Genomic DNA, 15,829 nt, shown 5'->3' with positions numbered 1-15,829 from the left:
CCTCAAGCACTTGGCACTGGTTTGACTGGAGCTTATTTAAATATGCATTAATGGTTATAATTATTCATTCTTGGTTTGGCTTTTTTCCCTAATTTACATTTCAGTGGCACCCTTTAAGCAGTTCACAAAAAATAAATATTTATCCAGCAACAATCTGAGCCAAAGGTTACTGGAGAGCATTAATTATAACTAAACAGAGCTGTTAGTAGTTATTCAAATGTACAAAAGTACCTGCTAAGTCTCATAAAAAAACTGTTTTTATTCATTCAAGTCACGTTATGATGAAGATTTTATTCACTTTGTTCTGCTGTTTAAACAGTAATAAATCTGTTTATTGAAACTGCCAATTTTGAGATTTATTAGCAATAAATGATGTTCATGTTTACATTAATAAGATCATGTCTACAGCAGTACAACCGCAGAAATATCCTGATATGCATAAGATTGCACAAGATTCTCTTTTGTTTTGTATGACATAAATGTGATAGCCAAGAGGTGTAAAACAATGTTACATTGAGTAAATCACGTTTACATTTCATGTTAAAATACTGTTAAAATACACTTTTACCAGCGGTGAAACAACTTTACATTTCAGGAAAGAAATACTGCAAAATGTGAAACACGTTTGCAATCATTGATGCAAACTTGCAGGTACTTTTACAAGTTCTGGAAGCACAATTATAAAGACATGACCTGGAAGTGATGCTGTGTTGGGTTAGGGACAAGACGGTGCAAACAGGAAAGTCTGATCAAGCAATGAATATTAAATAATTCTGGATTCTACTGCAGAAAAAATCCTCATCTGCGTTCAAGATGAGGAATGGCATCAGATTGGAACTTTATGGACCAGGATCATTGTTTAGCTACAGGACAATGACTCAGGTACACATGTAAACTTAAAAGTAAAAGTAAATTTTTAGCATCATTTAGTTTAGCTTTCACAATTTACAAACACAAGGAGATTTTTTTCACTACTCAGTGTATGAAGTTAACACCCAGGGCTGAGAATGTGTATTTCTCTGGATGAAGATGCTCGTTTGCAGCAAGAATCATGCTAAAGTTGTCTCTTACTTCTGGCTTTGAGGCATTTGTTGTGAATAGAATCTTTTATCTGCACCAGTTGAGACATTTGGCTCTTAATACTGGGAATCTTTGTCTTTACTAAAGCAGTTGAAAAGAAATTAAGGTTTCCGATCATAATAATAGAAGTCTATGGTTAGGTTCGGAGTTTCTCATGAAAAATTGTTTAAGGCATAGATGAGTTGCAATATACATTCATTCATTCATTCATTCATTACCTGAACCGTTTAATCCGATCCAGGGTCACAGGGGAGCTGAAGCCCATCCCAGCAGCCTTTGGGCGAGAGGCGGGGTACACCCTGGGCAGGTCATCCATCGCAGTGGTTGCAATATACATAAAAGTCTTCCCACATACGCAACACTTTAACACCTTGTTTCTTCCTGCTTAGATTAGTTAACCAAGTTTTGAAAGGTGGTGTGTCTATTAACTAAAGGGAATAAACTTGAAGCAAGTAAACAAAAATTAAAACATCTGATAGCCATCATTAGTAATCCAATTATATTTAAAAAAAATCTACATAAAAGACAAAATGCAACAGATTACATTGACTGCATAACATTTAAACACAAATCACAAGTTTAACATCAGTCTGCCAGCTGCTGATTCTGGTCATTTTACCATCAAATTGAACCTAAAGATGATTTTCACACCTGTTACGTCACACAACAAAGACCTCTTTCTCCCTCCTGTTTTCAAAATAAAAGGTCAAGATGTTGTTACTGCAAAAAATAAGTTGTTTAGCCACCCTTTTTGTCTTAGTTACTTTCCCAATTTCACTGTCAGCCGTCTCCTCCCAGCTGATCTGGATTGTTACTCCCCTCCTTTCTGTACACAAAGCACAGCCCCCAGGAAACAAATCTCCGAGCAAGGGTTTGCTTTGAAAATTAACGTCTCTTATTGAATCAAATGAAGCATGGGCTCGGGAAGGGAAGAAGGAAAAGGTCAGCAGACTGAGAACATTTAATGAATATCGAATCTACCAGTCTCTCCCTGTCTCTCTCCCTTTACACAAACAACAGGCAGTAGTTGTTTTAATTAGACAAATTCCAGACATTTCCCACAAGAGTACAGGACAAGATGTGCACACAGAGCAATCAACAATGTGTGTTGTGAACATATATGTACATGCAAGATTTTTGCACAAGGACTAAAGGTTGATTAAATTATACTTACTTTCTACATATCAGATTCACTGAAATGCATATGATGTTGGGACAACATGAACACTGTCATTTCTAATGAGTTAAGTTGAGTTACTTTGCTATGAATCTGAAGGTGTACAGTTTCTGACTATGAACAATGGAAGAGCAGAAAGAAAGGAAAATACTGGACCCACTCCTAATTTATCATCCCTTTAAGGATAAATAAAGGATTTTTCATTCATTAGTTGAAGCATGAATAAGTTATAATGTTGTGCTACCTGTAGAGTTAGATTAATAACAGTTCATGATATTGAAACATGATCAGTTGTGAGTTGTTAGAGAATTAATAAACTACTCACTTATATTAGTGTAGTGGAATTGCCGCTCACCTGGTAGAATTCATACTCTCAGTCAAAGGCAGCACCCACAGCATATAAGCAGCTGATTTGGTTGACTCCCTCTGAGTTCTCGGGACTGAAGGAGCTCGTGTAAAAAGATCTCCGGTTTGATCCCCTGGAAGACTGGCTGGACTGGTAGGCTGCCTGGCATTTGTACTTCAAACAGTGCAGGTGGCCACGGATCTGAAAAGTGGTTTATATAGTGACGTAACGGCTGTCAGAGTTGTGGCAAAAGGTTTTTCCTCTGTGGAAACCTGCTGATTAGCATGTTGCTGCCAATGTTGACTGGTGTCAGTGTAGACCCCTTCATTTGAACTGTTTCTACCTCCCAGACACAGAAGATGTAGGCAGATGCTGCTCCGGCACCACTAGAAATTTGCTCTTCTGGACTGCTGCCCTGTCCTTTACCTTCATGTCTTCAGGCTGGTTTCCCCTGAGACAGTCATTTAGGATGTTACCTCTGTTGGGCGGGACATGCTGTACTTGGATGTGTCAGATCTGTTTTTGACAGTTCGGTGATTCTATTTCATTTTTAGCCTTTTTATTTTAATTGAAATATTAATTTTACTGAGTAATCTTATTTGTCCTTTTTTTTTCAGATTGGCTTTCTTATTGGTGGACATGCCATCTTGGTGGCATCTCCATACATTTGCTGGGTGCATGTGACGGGCAAAAACTAGTTCAGGTGGCATGGAGCAAGTGGTTTTTATGTGGGGTGATCTCTGGTTGTTTTTCCTTCCTAAACGCCCCTTAATTTTTATTTAGCCTGTTCCATCAGCAGAAAGCCAAACTGCACCTTTTAGCTAGCTTTACATAATTCTGTTTTTTTTTTTTTTTTAAATTATTATTATTTCTAAAGTGGATCTTGTTTCTAAGCTTTGTAAATAAACTCGAGTTTGCTTAAACTCCCACGTTGGAGTTGTCACACACACACACACTCGCCACATTAGCAACATTGCTGAAAGGAAGGCAACATTATATGGTTTTTTTTCTATTGAAAAATCACTTGTGCTGTCAGTATTTTTGCTACAAATGGGTTCAATTATTCAAAATGGCTCCTACAGGTTCAAACCAGGTTTAATATTTTATGTTCAAACCTCACAAAGTGGGATTTTCCACATTTGTTTTGCTTCTTCTGCTGTTCTGAACCGTCAGACTCATACCGTCAGTCAGCATTTGTTTTCATTGATGATAACGCTAAAATTATACTGCAACTATTCAGGTTTCTCTAAATGTCTTAAGTTCACATGTTGTAATGTTGCATGTGCTGTGCTTATCATACATTTAGAAAATGATGTGCCACCATTTGTTTTTCTTTGGAAGCTGCCTGTCAAACTTGTCCACATATCAGCTCTGTTTGAGTACATGTAGAGCCTTTGAGCAGAAGTAAATCTAAGGAGTCTTTTCAATCCGTTTCCTTCTCATCAGTCAGATGCCTGCTGAGTTGACCCTGTCACTGCATAAATCCTGCCTTGTTTATTCATCGTAATGTTTTTACCACCAGCCCAAAAATGTTCTTTTTCCTTCATGCTGAAAGGTAAGATCTCCTAATTATTTCTTAATGAAAGACAAATCTCTGAATGCTTATTGGTTGCTTTCTCCATTTTGTCCGACAAAACATCCGCCATTTCCTGATTTGCAGGTAAGACATTATCTGAAGTCAGCTGATTCTCATGAGGTCTAGTGAAAGAGGAGGAAACTCAAGATAAGCTACGTTTTGACATTTAAATTACACATTTTAATATAAGGCCAATTCCACCATGCAAACAAAGTCATTCCTAAAGTTTTATTTTAAAGGTTTTGCTCATTTACCTTGATTAAAACTTCAATCTAACCTTTACTAAATGATTTTATCTGTCATTACTTTGTTTTCTTTCATTACAGCATGAAGGAGCACTGTGAAGGATTTTGACATTTAGAGAAGTCGCTCCCCCTCCGATGCTTTATGTCAACCAGTCAGCCATGTATGTTAGTACATGTTAGTTTCAGCCCTGCAGTCTAGCAGTGGGCAATACTGCCAGATTTGGTATTGATCCGATACCACTGATATTGATAATAATACAGATATCAATGCTTTTTATAGGCCTCTTTAATTAATGTGTTTCTGCAAAGAGACTGGTCTGTGGAAAATAATGATTTAATACACTAACACATGTGAAACAAAGTTGTTACTCACACCATAAAAATAACTAATTTAGGATCCACAAGAGCTGCTGATTTCGGGTATAGAGGTGCTGTGCCACCACCGTGAACCAAATCCAACAGCGAGACATTGTACCTAACAAACAAACAGATTCAGTTTAAATTCCTCTCTTCTGCCATTCAGTTACTTGGCAAAAATCTCTATATTGTGTTTTCTTATGATCTTAATCATGACTAATAATTGAAATCAAAAGCATTATATGACATTTCAAGCAAAAAGTATCAGTGTTACATGCAGTGGATTTATTTGGTATTGGATTGATACTAAAATCTGCAGCTCGACTCTGCAGCTCAACTTGCAATGATTGTGAGTTATGAATTAATCTGTTTATGACTAGAAGGCCAAATCTGTGCATGTTCAGGCATGTTCAAGTTAAAAAATATTTAAGAAAGTCATGGTGGTCAAGGCGTAGTTGTCCTCCAACTGTGCCCTCTTCAAATTTGACCTTTTTCATCAAATATATGGAAACTGATATTTTTCCCATTCTCCAAGGTCTAATTTAAATAAATATACCAGTTATTTTGATCTTGGACCTTGGCTATGCCTGCCTCAAAAGCCATGTAGTTTTATTGTTGATTTTCAAAAACAATGCCAAATCTGGGATATTATGTCCTTGTTTTCATTGGCTTAAAAGTAACAATTCTGAGATAAAGTTATGATGTCATCCTTTCCAAGCATAAAAATATGAATGTTTGACATTGTTTGTGCATTAAAATTAGTTCAAATTTACACAGGTGTTCATGTGTTAACATCTAAATGCAAGAACATTTAATTTTCTTTCATTTGGTACAACTTTCAATGCTATAGCCTTAACATCTGGGAAGCTACAATGAAAACAAGGACATAATATCCCAGATTTTGCATTGTTTTTGAAAATCCTCAACAATAAAACTACATGGCTTTAGGCAGGCGTCCAAGATCAAAATAACTGGTGTATTTATTTAAGTTAGACCTTGGAGAATGGGAAAAATATCGGTTTGCATGTGTTTGATGAAAAAGGTCAAATTTGAAGAGGTCTAATGTAGCACACAGTACAGTCACACGTTTGGACAAATTTCTGTGTATGTTTAGACAGGACGATGTAAACTGTATTCATATCTAAATTACATAAATTACTTTTAATCCAGTGTGAAGACAGAAAACAGTGACCATTACAGTGATGGTGTTTTTTAAAAATGCATGACTTTAAACTTCCGTGATGTTTTTATCCATCCAGGACGTTACAGCGTAAAACCAACCAGAATAACTTTAATTTAAGGTTTTGGTTTCTTGTTACTATGGCAACCTGTAAAACAGTGTCCATAATGTTGAAGGTGGCCTAAAGCAGCTAGCTGACTGACAACTTATAAAGATGTTCTGGGGGTTGCAGATACAACAGCTTTATCCCTTTTAAACAAACAGATTTTTATTCTCTTTTATTTATTCTGAAAATTTTGTTTAGCAAAAGATGAAAGTCTAAATGATGTAACTTAGCTGTGGCAATCTTAATGGACCTGTAAGCTTGTAAAGGACAACTCTGAGAGTAGGCTACTTCATCAGCAGATGGAAAATCCATCCAACATGACGCTGGTGTGACTCCAGGACGGGTGGATAGATCTCAATCTGCAGCTAATTTATCGTTTCTATAAGTGGCTCCAAACTCACAGCCAGTACCCAAAGACCACAGATAGTCCACAAGGCTTCAACTTGTTAGGAAAAGAGACAATCTGATCATTTCCATATACATTTATATTCACATGAAGGCAGTGATTCATATTAGAACTGTAAGTTTTATCTAAGTATGCATCAGACAGACGGCACGCAGATTGTATGTCTATGAAGACTCTGCAGGTCTGACTTCAGGCAAGCTTAAGTCATTGGCTCACTCCAGCTACAGTCTTTTTAAAGTGAGTTAGTTTAGACTACTTTAAACTGTTTTCATGCACTGCATGCTTAACATGAGCAGGGATTGGCTGAAAGGGAGGTGGGACCTTGAGTCGAGGAAAAATGCTCTGAGAGGAACAATGATTTGTAAAACAACTTCTGCAGATTCTTGTGTCGTGTTGAACTTGTTTTTCCTGCTGCAGCACAATAAATCACATAAATAACAACTGAAGCTTTATGGATTCATTTCTCACCGAAGTTATTTCTCATTTTGACTGTAGAGGGTTTGTGTGATGAAATGGTCAAATTTAAGGTCATTTCCACACAAAAACAAGTTGAGGAGTATTAGCTTAAGATTTTAACATTTGGATGTTTCATTCACATGAAACTGGGATTTTCAGAGCCTGAGAACTTGCTTGACCAGGTTCCAAAGTGAATAAACGGAGAACATCAAAATCTGCTAGATTACAATAATAATATATCACCAAGAAGACTGTATCTGTCCATCTGTTAACAACTTTAAGCAAACATGCCAGATTTTTATAAGGTTTTTTCTCTGAGAAAGGTCTTGATCTGAATGACTTAGATTAGTGTTGAATGATCTGCAAGACATTTTTAGAAAGATTCTTCAAAGTGGGTGTCAATGAGCTGCTTTGCAGAAGTCTGCAATCTGAGAGCTTATTTAAGTTTAAAATGTATTTCTCTGGTTAAAAATGCATCATGCCTGATCGTCCAATCAATGTTTATCCATGTACTGTTGTTAAGTGAGCTGAGGCAGCTATGGTAGAGGAGTTGTCTTTACTGGTAACATTGATTTTATTCCAACATTTCAATAAATAAACATGTTGGAGAAACATCACAGTGCAGATGATTTGTCCCAATTAAATTAAGATAAAACAGGAATGCTATATATTGATAGATGCCATTACTGTCCTGTCCTTCTAGCAACGAACAGGACAAGATTCAGCCAGAGTGCATCAGCGAGGTAATGAAGGCATAAGCCATGCATGGTTTCAGTACTAGACAAGGCAAGGGTCCTACAGCTATTTCTGGTGAATGAGTGCTGGACCAGTTTCTGTAGTAGGAATTAGCTCATAACACGCTTCGAAGACAGGGTTGAAAATATATTCCTAACTACATTTTTAAAAAGAACCAGAAAGATATTAAAACTGGGGACAGATGTTTTCCAGGATGTGGGATTATGATGAGCCTTTGAAGTCTTCGTCTGAAACAATGACCTGGCACTAGTCCCAGCCACCATGGCTGGAAGGGGGACATCACCCAGTTCTCCTGGGACTGCCGCATGAAACCTGCTGCAAACATAAACTCACACTTTGATTACTCAGAAACTGGAGCTTGATCCAACCAGAGCCACACATCCAACTGTGGAAGGCTTTGTAGTTGCATAGCTGCCAGATTCAGAGTTTAATAGGTGATTTTTTTCTTCTTCTTTCAGGAACGAAACTCACAGTGAAGAAAAGGCTGCAAAGGACCGGAACAGCAGACGGAGGATGTTAACATGAAATATTCTCTTGAACCATTCGTACAAGAGAATATTTCATGTATGAAAAGATTTTAACACATTTACCAAGAAGTAGATCAAGGTAACTGAGCATGCAACCTCGGGCTGAAAGAGAAAAAATGATTCCAGGATGGTGGTGAGTCTGCAGAGGAGAGAAATGAGACTGCAACTAGGAATTAGATAATTCTCCTGATTTATTCTGCTTTTTTCTCTTTTTAAAGTGACTCTAACTTTTTTAATATAATTTAACTTTGTATCATTTTAAGAACAGAAGCGATCTGTAATTTTTTTTTCACGTTTGCTGTTTGAGTCATTGTAAACCAAAAAAAAGTGAACTGAATTGAATTTCATATTAAATTATTAACAACAGCATTACGTCACCAAAACGTCATTAGTCATCCATCAGGCCACAAGGAAGCTGCTCGAACACGTCTTCATCTCTAAATCTGGACAACCATTGTTCATAGAAGAATATTTTATTTAGTATTTAGAAGAATATAACATAGAATCTAACCATTTTTGGGGTTCCGGGAGAATTGCATTTGAGAATCACTCAGCGATCAAATCTTTTACTGTAAGATCATATTTTGATAGATTTTGTAGCTCTGTATGATTCTCCAGGAAGCAGTCTAAGTGATTGGAGCATAATGATACCCAGGTATTTTCCAATACCTACCCCTTCTTTTCCTAATTCTTTCATTCATTCATTCATTATCCTAACCGCTTAGTCCGATGAGGGGTCGGGGGGAAGCTGGAGCCTATCCCAGCATTCATTTGGGCAAAAGACGGGGTACACCCTGGATAGATCGCCAGTCCATCACAAGGTCCGACGAGGGGTGAGTGTGGAGTGGGTGCTTCACAGGTTGCAGGTGATTCTGGTGATTGACTTCATGGTGCCAGAGGAGTGGGTGTGGAGACTGGTGCAGGCCTAACACACATTACTGAGGCCTTGTGTACGCGCAGTTGGATCTCTCACAAAATGAAGACGTTTTTCTCCGATTTGGCCTGTCATCCACACCAAAATGCAGATTTATGCACCCAAAAAACAATTGCTTTAAAAACCTCCAACCAATGTGATGATCTGCAAACAGAATATCCATTCAATGTAGTTGATGTAGAAAATTAAAACCTATAAGTGCATTTTTACTTAAAAACTTTCTTTTAAACATAACTGATAAATAAAGACGCTTTTATTTTGTAAAGCACATCTTATGTACAAAATACTTTCCGTTAAACATTAAAAGCATTAAAGAAGATGCAAACAAAGCAATGAAAAAGTTGTAAAAAGCAGCAGTTAATGGCAAAAATCACAAATAAATATTCATTAAAGGAAAATTATTAACAGTAGGATTAGGTAAAAATAGATTCCATCCCCAGCCACATCTAAATAAAATAACAGTTTTACAAGGTGTTTGGCATCAGGGTCACCGTTTCTGAGCTGGCTGGACGTGGTCCATACCAGGGAATGTGGTAGTTTTGTTTTGGCCATGAGCAACAACATTTCAGAGATATGATATGGTCCTGTGCAACATGACTTAAGTTATATCAGCGAAAACGTGAAGTGAAGTTCAGCTGAAAACGAACCGCACGGAAAGACCATCGCTGGGTGAGGTGTGAGTGAAGGTTCGGGTTGTGGGTCATGTATCAATGTGTTGGGTCCAGTTTGACTGGGAGAGCACCATGAGTAACTGGTCATAATGGTGCGTGTGGGGCTCTCCTCGCAACTGCAGCTTTAATTCATTCAGCTCTCATGGCCAGGATGGCCCCCTTTAGCTCAGGACTGACGTTTCCTTTTCTTCAGCTCCAGTTCCATCCTCCATCCCGCTTACTGTCTTACTGGCATGAGAGCGATGTTCTGTCTGAAGATGTCTTTTCTGTTGAGCTTCATACTGTCTGCTGACAGTGTCCAGACATAAATGCATCTTTTAACACATTTATTCTGTAAAACCAAGAACAAGATAACAGCCTTTCATCCCTTTTTTACCTGTTTCTCCATGTCTGCGCCCCCCAGTATGAAAAATACTCTCCTAAAAGGTGATTTAATGTAATTCTATTCTAGTTAAAACTTGGTAAAACGTGTTGAATCTCTGGATGACTGTAAATCTGAAACACTTGAAGAAAAACTGCAAATGAAGATAAGCATACAACACATACATACACAACATGTAATTTACTCATTTAAATTACAGGTTTACTGCCTGAGGTTTGATTATTATGCTGTTTCCATGGTTACCCCATATCTTCAGACAGTGTATTTTATAAGAGCTGCTGTGGAACAGAGAGGAGAATCATTTGTTTCTTTTGGGCCTTTTTGTTAGTTTGCTTTCACACTACGACAACAGGAACAAATTGGCAGACAAGGCTAAGTGGCAGCGCCATGTCAGCCCCCTTGGTTTAGCCTCATTTAGTAATGACATTACTTTGCTTTCTCTTTGCTCCTAACAGAATTACTGTACCCTTATTTTAGTCATGCCTAAAATCTGTTTCTGAGACACTGCTGTCTGTGCTTGAATTGAAATAAAGTGAAGTGAAGCTTCAGTGGGCTGTGTGAGCCTTCTGCTGAGGCCAGACGGACACATTCCCAGTAGCGCTGCATAACTCATGCAAAGATCATGAGACAATATCCCTTCCCTTTAAAAATGCATTGCCTTCCTATGCCAGATAATCCTACAAATAGAAATCTGACAGGGAGTCTTTAACATCAACTCGGAAGGACCTAAAATAAATCCACATTACTGATTTGTCGATTGTCCTGTTCACAACGAGACTAACTGTGATGTTCCATGTGCCAACTCTGCCATTACTGACAGGTTATGTTAGAAAATACATTTACAAGCATAACAATCTCTGTGTGTTGTGTTTCATTTCTTGAAATTAGCAGGTTAGCTACGACCATAAGTGAAGTTTTTTTTTTTTTTATCTCCTTGGAAATTGACAACATGTTTGGGGCAAAAAAATGTCATTTTCACACTGACATTTTAGACGGAAAACTCCATCAGTAATGTCAGAGGTCTGAATCTACTGCTGCTGCCTGATAAATGCTGGAAAATGAATGTGGTGGACATGAGGAGGAAATCTCCCCTGGGCTTATGCAGAAATAGAAATCATCCTTTATCAAAGGACCAGCTTTCATAGAAAATCTGATACAAAAAGCTGCATGACCATCTCCATTTGTGCATATTTGATATAAATTTGACTGAATTACATCTATTAATCTAATATCTTATGAATTAGAGTGAAGTTCTGTTTTATTTTGCTTAACGTCCATTTCCACTAAAATTGTAACTTGGGTCTACGGTAAATCAGATTTTTCTGTTTATTAACTTATTTAAAGAAGTTTTAAGTCACTCACTGATTTATGCCAACGGACATGAAAATCTAAAAAAAAAAAGAAAGAGGGAAGCTCTTCTGTTTCTGCTATCATTAATTATGCTTTATTTAATAAAACAGTTTCACCATTTAAATTGTACAAAATGTAGATAACAACGGAAACTGGTCTGTTAACGTTCACTGAAAAAGTTCTTTGCAGATTAGAGAAGTTTCGAGCCGAGCTGGACGTTAGGTCAGTGTGATGTCTGCTCCTGTTGTTCCCTGCAGTTACGTTAGAACAAATAATACAATAATTCAAGCTTGTGTATTGCAATCACTTGGTCTTAATGACGATGTTTGTTCATGGTCAGTGATTAAATGTGTCCTTTATTTTGTTATGACTTTCATTGCCACAGGACAGCAAGTCCTCCTGATGAAACACCTGCTGTCTCAGCCTCTTTCTTTTTCCTTTCCTTTCTTCTTCTTCTTCATTTTTGTTTGTTCTTTTGTGCTTTTATGAGGTTTATCACCAGCCAGTTTCTTTTCTTCCACCTAATGAAAGCCAAAGGGACCCTAAATGATCTTGACATTAAACATTGTTTATGTATCAGTCATGGTACTGTGGGCTGCTGGCTGAGGTGCGTGTTATCCCTCTCCTTTGTGACTTATAAATGCAGAATATAGTCAGCAGAAACATCAGACTTTTTATTTTATTACAACCAAGCCAACATCAAATATGCATTAGATCTATTCTATTCCTTTTTCTGTTCTACTTTGAATATGTTTCTCTGGTTCCTGTGCTGTTAATCAGGTAGCCCAACTTTTTGTAAGATCACAGCAAAGCCGTATCAAATTGTAGAAAGAGGGACGCATAGCAGAGAGAACGCTGTTGCCACATCCAGATATCACCATGAATCCATGCGGTTGTTGTGTTTGTATCTGGACCTGTATTGAGCTGATGACATCACATGCAGCCTCACCAGAACAGATGGTGACATGTACACCATTCCCAATACAACACATGGCCCGTATGATGATATGAATAGAAACTCACTGCCAACGGTTCTGTGTTTGGGGCACAGAGATGCTTTTTCACAGTTAAACGTCCAGGATTATTAAATCTGTTTTAACATCTGTTTAACAATTGTTAATCATGTCATCATACAAGCAGAATCTGAGACCTATTGCATCACTTTACAGTAAAAACTTTGCTCAAACGTGTTGTGTGTAATCTGATGTTTATATTCTGCCCCCTGGTGGATAGTTTTCACATTGCAGTCATTCTAATGTCACGTGGTAAAAATTTGTATTATGCAAATCATTTTGGTTAATTTTATTTATTTATTCATTTAGATTTTGTTAAAGGGACGAATAAAAAAATCCGCCCAATATTTCTAAAAACATGTCTTTGGGTCATTTTAATGGCACGTATTATTTACGTGTCCGGAGCTGTCACATCTTTGAAGCTTCCCAACTTTTTTCTCAGGATTTTGCAGGTTTTTCTAGCTGGAGATTACAGCAGTTTCCAGATCATCACCTCTGCTGCCCTACTAGACTGCTCTCATAGAGCTGCTGTTTCCTTTCTGAAGAATCGCTCTGTGTTGCCTCAGAACCTCCAACCAGTTCTGCCCACTCTCAGCCTGCCTCTACTGACCTCCATCTGCCTCACCGGCCGCTGCTTGCGTCGCTGGCGGTCAACCCGATTTTACGTCTTAAAGGCTCTAGTAGGATTGCTTGGTTATTGCAGCTGTCCAGACCATTGTGGTTTTACTGGAATAAAATCTAACATTCACTCCTTTTTGGCAGAACTGGGAACAAACCCAGTCAGCTCCTCCACTGACCCAGTATGCTTGTCACCATAATAAATCCACATTTGACATTATAACACATTAGCTGTTTTCATCAAAGCTGATTCACCAAAGAAACACAAGGACAATGTTTGAGGAAGACAGAGAGTAGGACAGAGGAAGAGCACAGACAAGTCAACACTGAACTGACTTTTACTGGCTCGATAGAGTTCAGAAGAGAGGTGAGATGCGAGATGGACACCAAGTTAGCCGTCATTAGGGGGCACGTCATAGAAAATCTGTTAAAGTTCAATATTGCTGCTTTCACCAGTGGTGCAGTGGTCCCTCAAGAAGTGGGTATATTTTCAGTTTTTTGCCCTTTAAAAAAAAAAAAAAAAAAAAAGAATGAAAAAGATGCACAAAAAACAGTATTTTAGAAAAGGTGACATGTGAGACTTTTCTGTTTAGTTTATCCCAAAAATGCATCAGTATATTTGTTCATTGTCACATTATTTCTGCTTCTGTTTCAAGGAGGAAGAGTTTTGAAATTAATAACCAATACTGGCCCACAGACTAGTGGCTCATGGACATGTATACATACATCTTTATTATGTCTATCTTCAGGCTAAAGTTAATGCAGCTAATGGCTAACTGCACCAGTGAAGCACAGGTAACTTTAGGTATCAGGTATCATGATTTCCTACACAGGTACATGTGTAGGAAACATTTGTAATTGAAAAACAGCATCACTGGGGGTTTAGAAGTGGGTAAATACCATACAGTCTGTGGTAAATACACACACTGCTGACTGATTAAGAGGTGGGTATACTCACGTATGCCCAGGACTACACCATGGGTTTTATCTGTAAAAAATGAGGATGACACCTTTACATGTGCCAATATTTTGTCTCTATCGCCTGAAAACTACTAACCTGAATGTTTTCCTTCACACATTTCTCACATCCCTATGACAACTGGAGGACAAGATTTCTCCAAACCTTCTCATGCCCCCCTCTCTGTTTGTTTCCACCCTGCATCTCCATCTCCCCCTCAGCTCACCCAGGGTTTGATTCTTATTCCAGGCATTACTTGGGCTTGAAAAAGATCAGCCAGTCAGCTTCTATATGTAAACAGCTCTATAGTCTCTCTAGTTTCCAGTCCTTAATTACTTTTCATAGCAGGTGCCTGCAGAAATCCTTCAAGTGGCAAAACATCCAAAACAAAACAAGTTGTGTGTGTGCCAGAGACAGGAACAGCTGTGGTGGACATTAAAATAAAAATCTTGAGCCGTGCACGAGGTCATGCTGACCTTTAATGCTTGCCGGCTGCCTTCGTTCTCAGACAGACACATTCATTAAGCACGGCTCCATCGATGGCAGATCTCGGCGGACACGGTTGCTCATTAAAGCTGAAACCTGTTTCACAAAGGAGCAATAAAACGACAAAGGCTGAGAGAGAAATGTGAGCGTTATGGGAGCTTGGACAGAAAAACACATTTTATGCTGGATGTGATCTTGTTTGAAACGCCTTACACATGCAAATGAACAACACTGGTGATGAAAGATTACAGAGCAGTTTTACACAACAAAGTCCAGACAGTAAAGTGGATTGAACTGGCTTATCAAATGAGTTAGACAGTCTGTTAAAAAACTTATTAGACTTTCACAATTGGTTGTAAACAAAGAACAAGATGAGATGTCAGTGTTCAATGATCTGCTTGCCCTCTGTTTTCCCCAAGTTTTAATATAACAGACAAATAAGAATTAACTCCTGCTGTCTAAAAAGTCCTAAATCTCTGCTTCACTTGTTTTCTTCTGATTCTGTTTAATTATTCTGTCTGCTGCGACATCTTGAAGTCCGAACTTAAACATTTTTCTCATGGTGTAATTGATCATTGACAGATGGTGAAGCTCGTCTTTAGACTGTGTAGACTGAGGTCTCATTCTTTATTATATCAGATCTAATTAGATTTCCGCTCATGTATAGGAGGACTTCTGTGATAAATGGTAGATTGCAAATTTAAAACCACTCAGAAAGATTATGTGATTTGTTTTGGTCTTTTGGTGAGTGATTGGACTGAATTGCTGCATGATATTCAGCCACAAGCCCATTATTCATTCTCTTCTCCGTCTCTCTCACACACACACACATACACACACACACACATACACACACACTTCAGTTCAATCCTGTTTCAGCCATATCAAATTCATTGATATTAAAGTCTGCAAACAATTCAGTTAAGGTGGAGAGGGACAATATAACATCTTTCCATCTGCCTGTCAGTCTTACTGACTTGTCTCATTCCTTCATCCAGTTTAATAAAGTTTAACTGAATCTACTCCAGTTATTGCAGTTTATTAATGTGAGTCTGTATAAGAAACAGTATAGGTGACCAATGGATCAACAATAAATAAAAACATTCAATTCATTTTGTCCTCCACTAAATGTAATAACGTAATTGTCCTCAATAAGCAATGAACACTTTCAGTCCGAGTGTGCATTGCCATACCTGATCCGTTCA

Source organism: Telmatherina bonti (genome assembly GCF_933228915.1).
Source record: "Telmatherina bonti genome assembly, chromosome: 3".
NCBI classification, from domain to species: Eukaryota; Metazoa; Chordata; class Actinopteri; order Atheriniformes; family Telmatherinidae; genus Telmatherina; species Telmatherina bonti.
Note: the sequence above shows the minus strand (reverse complement) of the source record.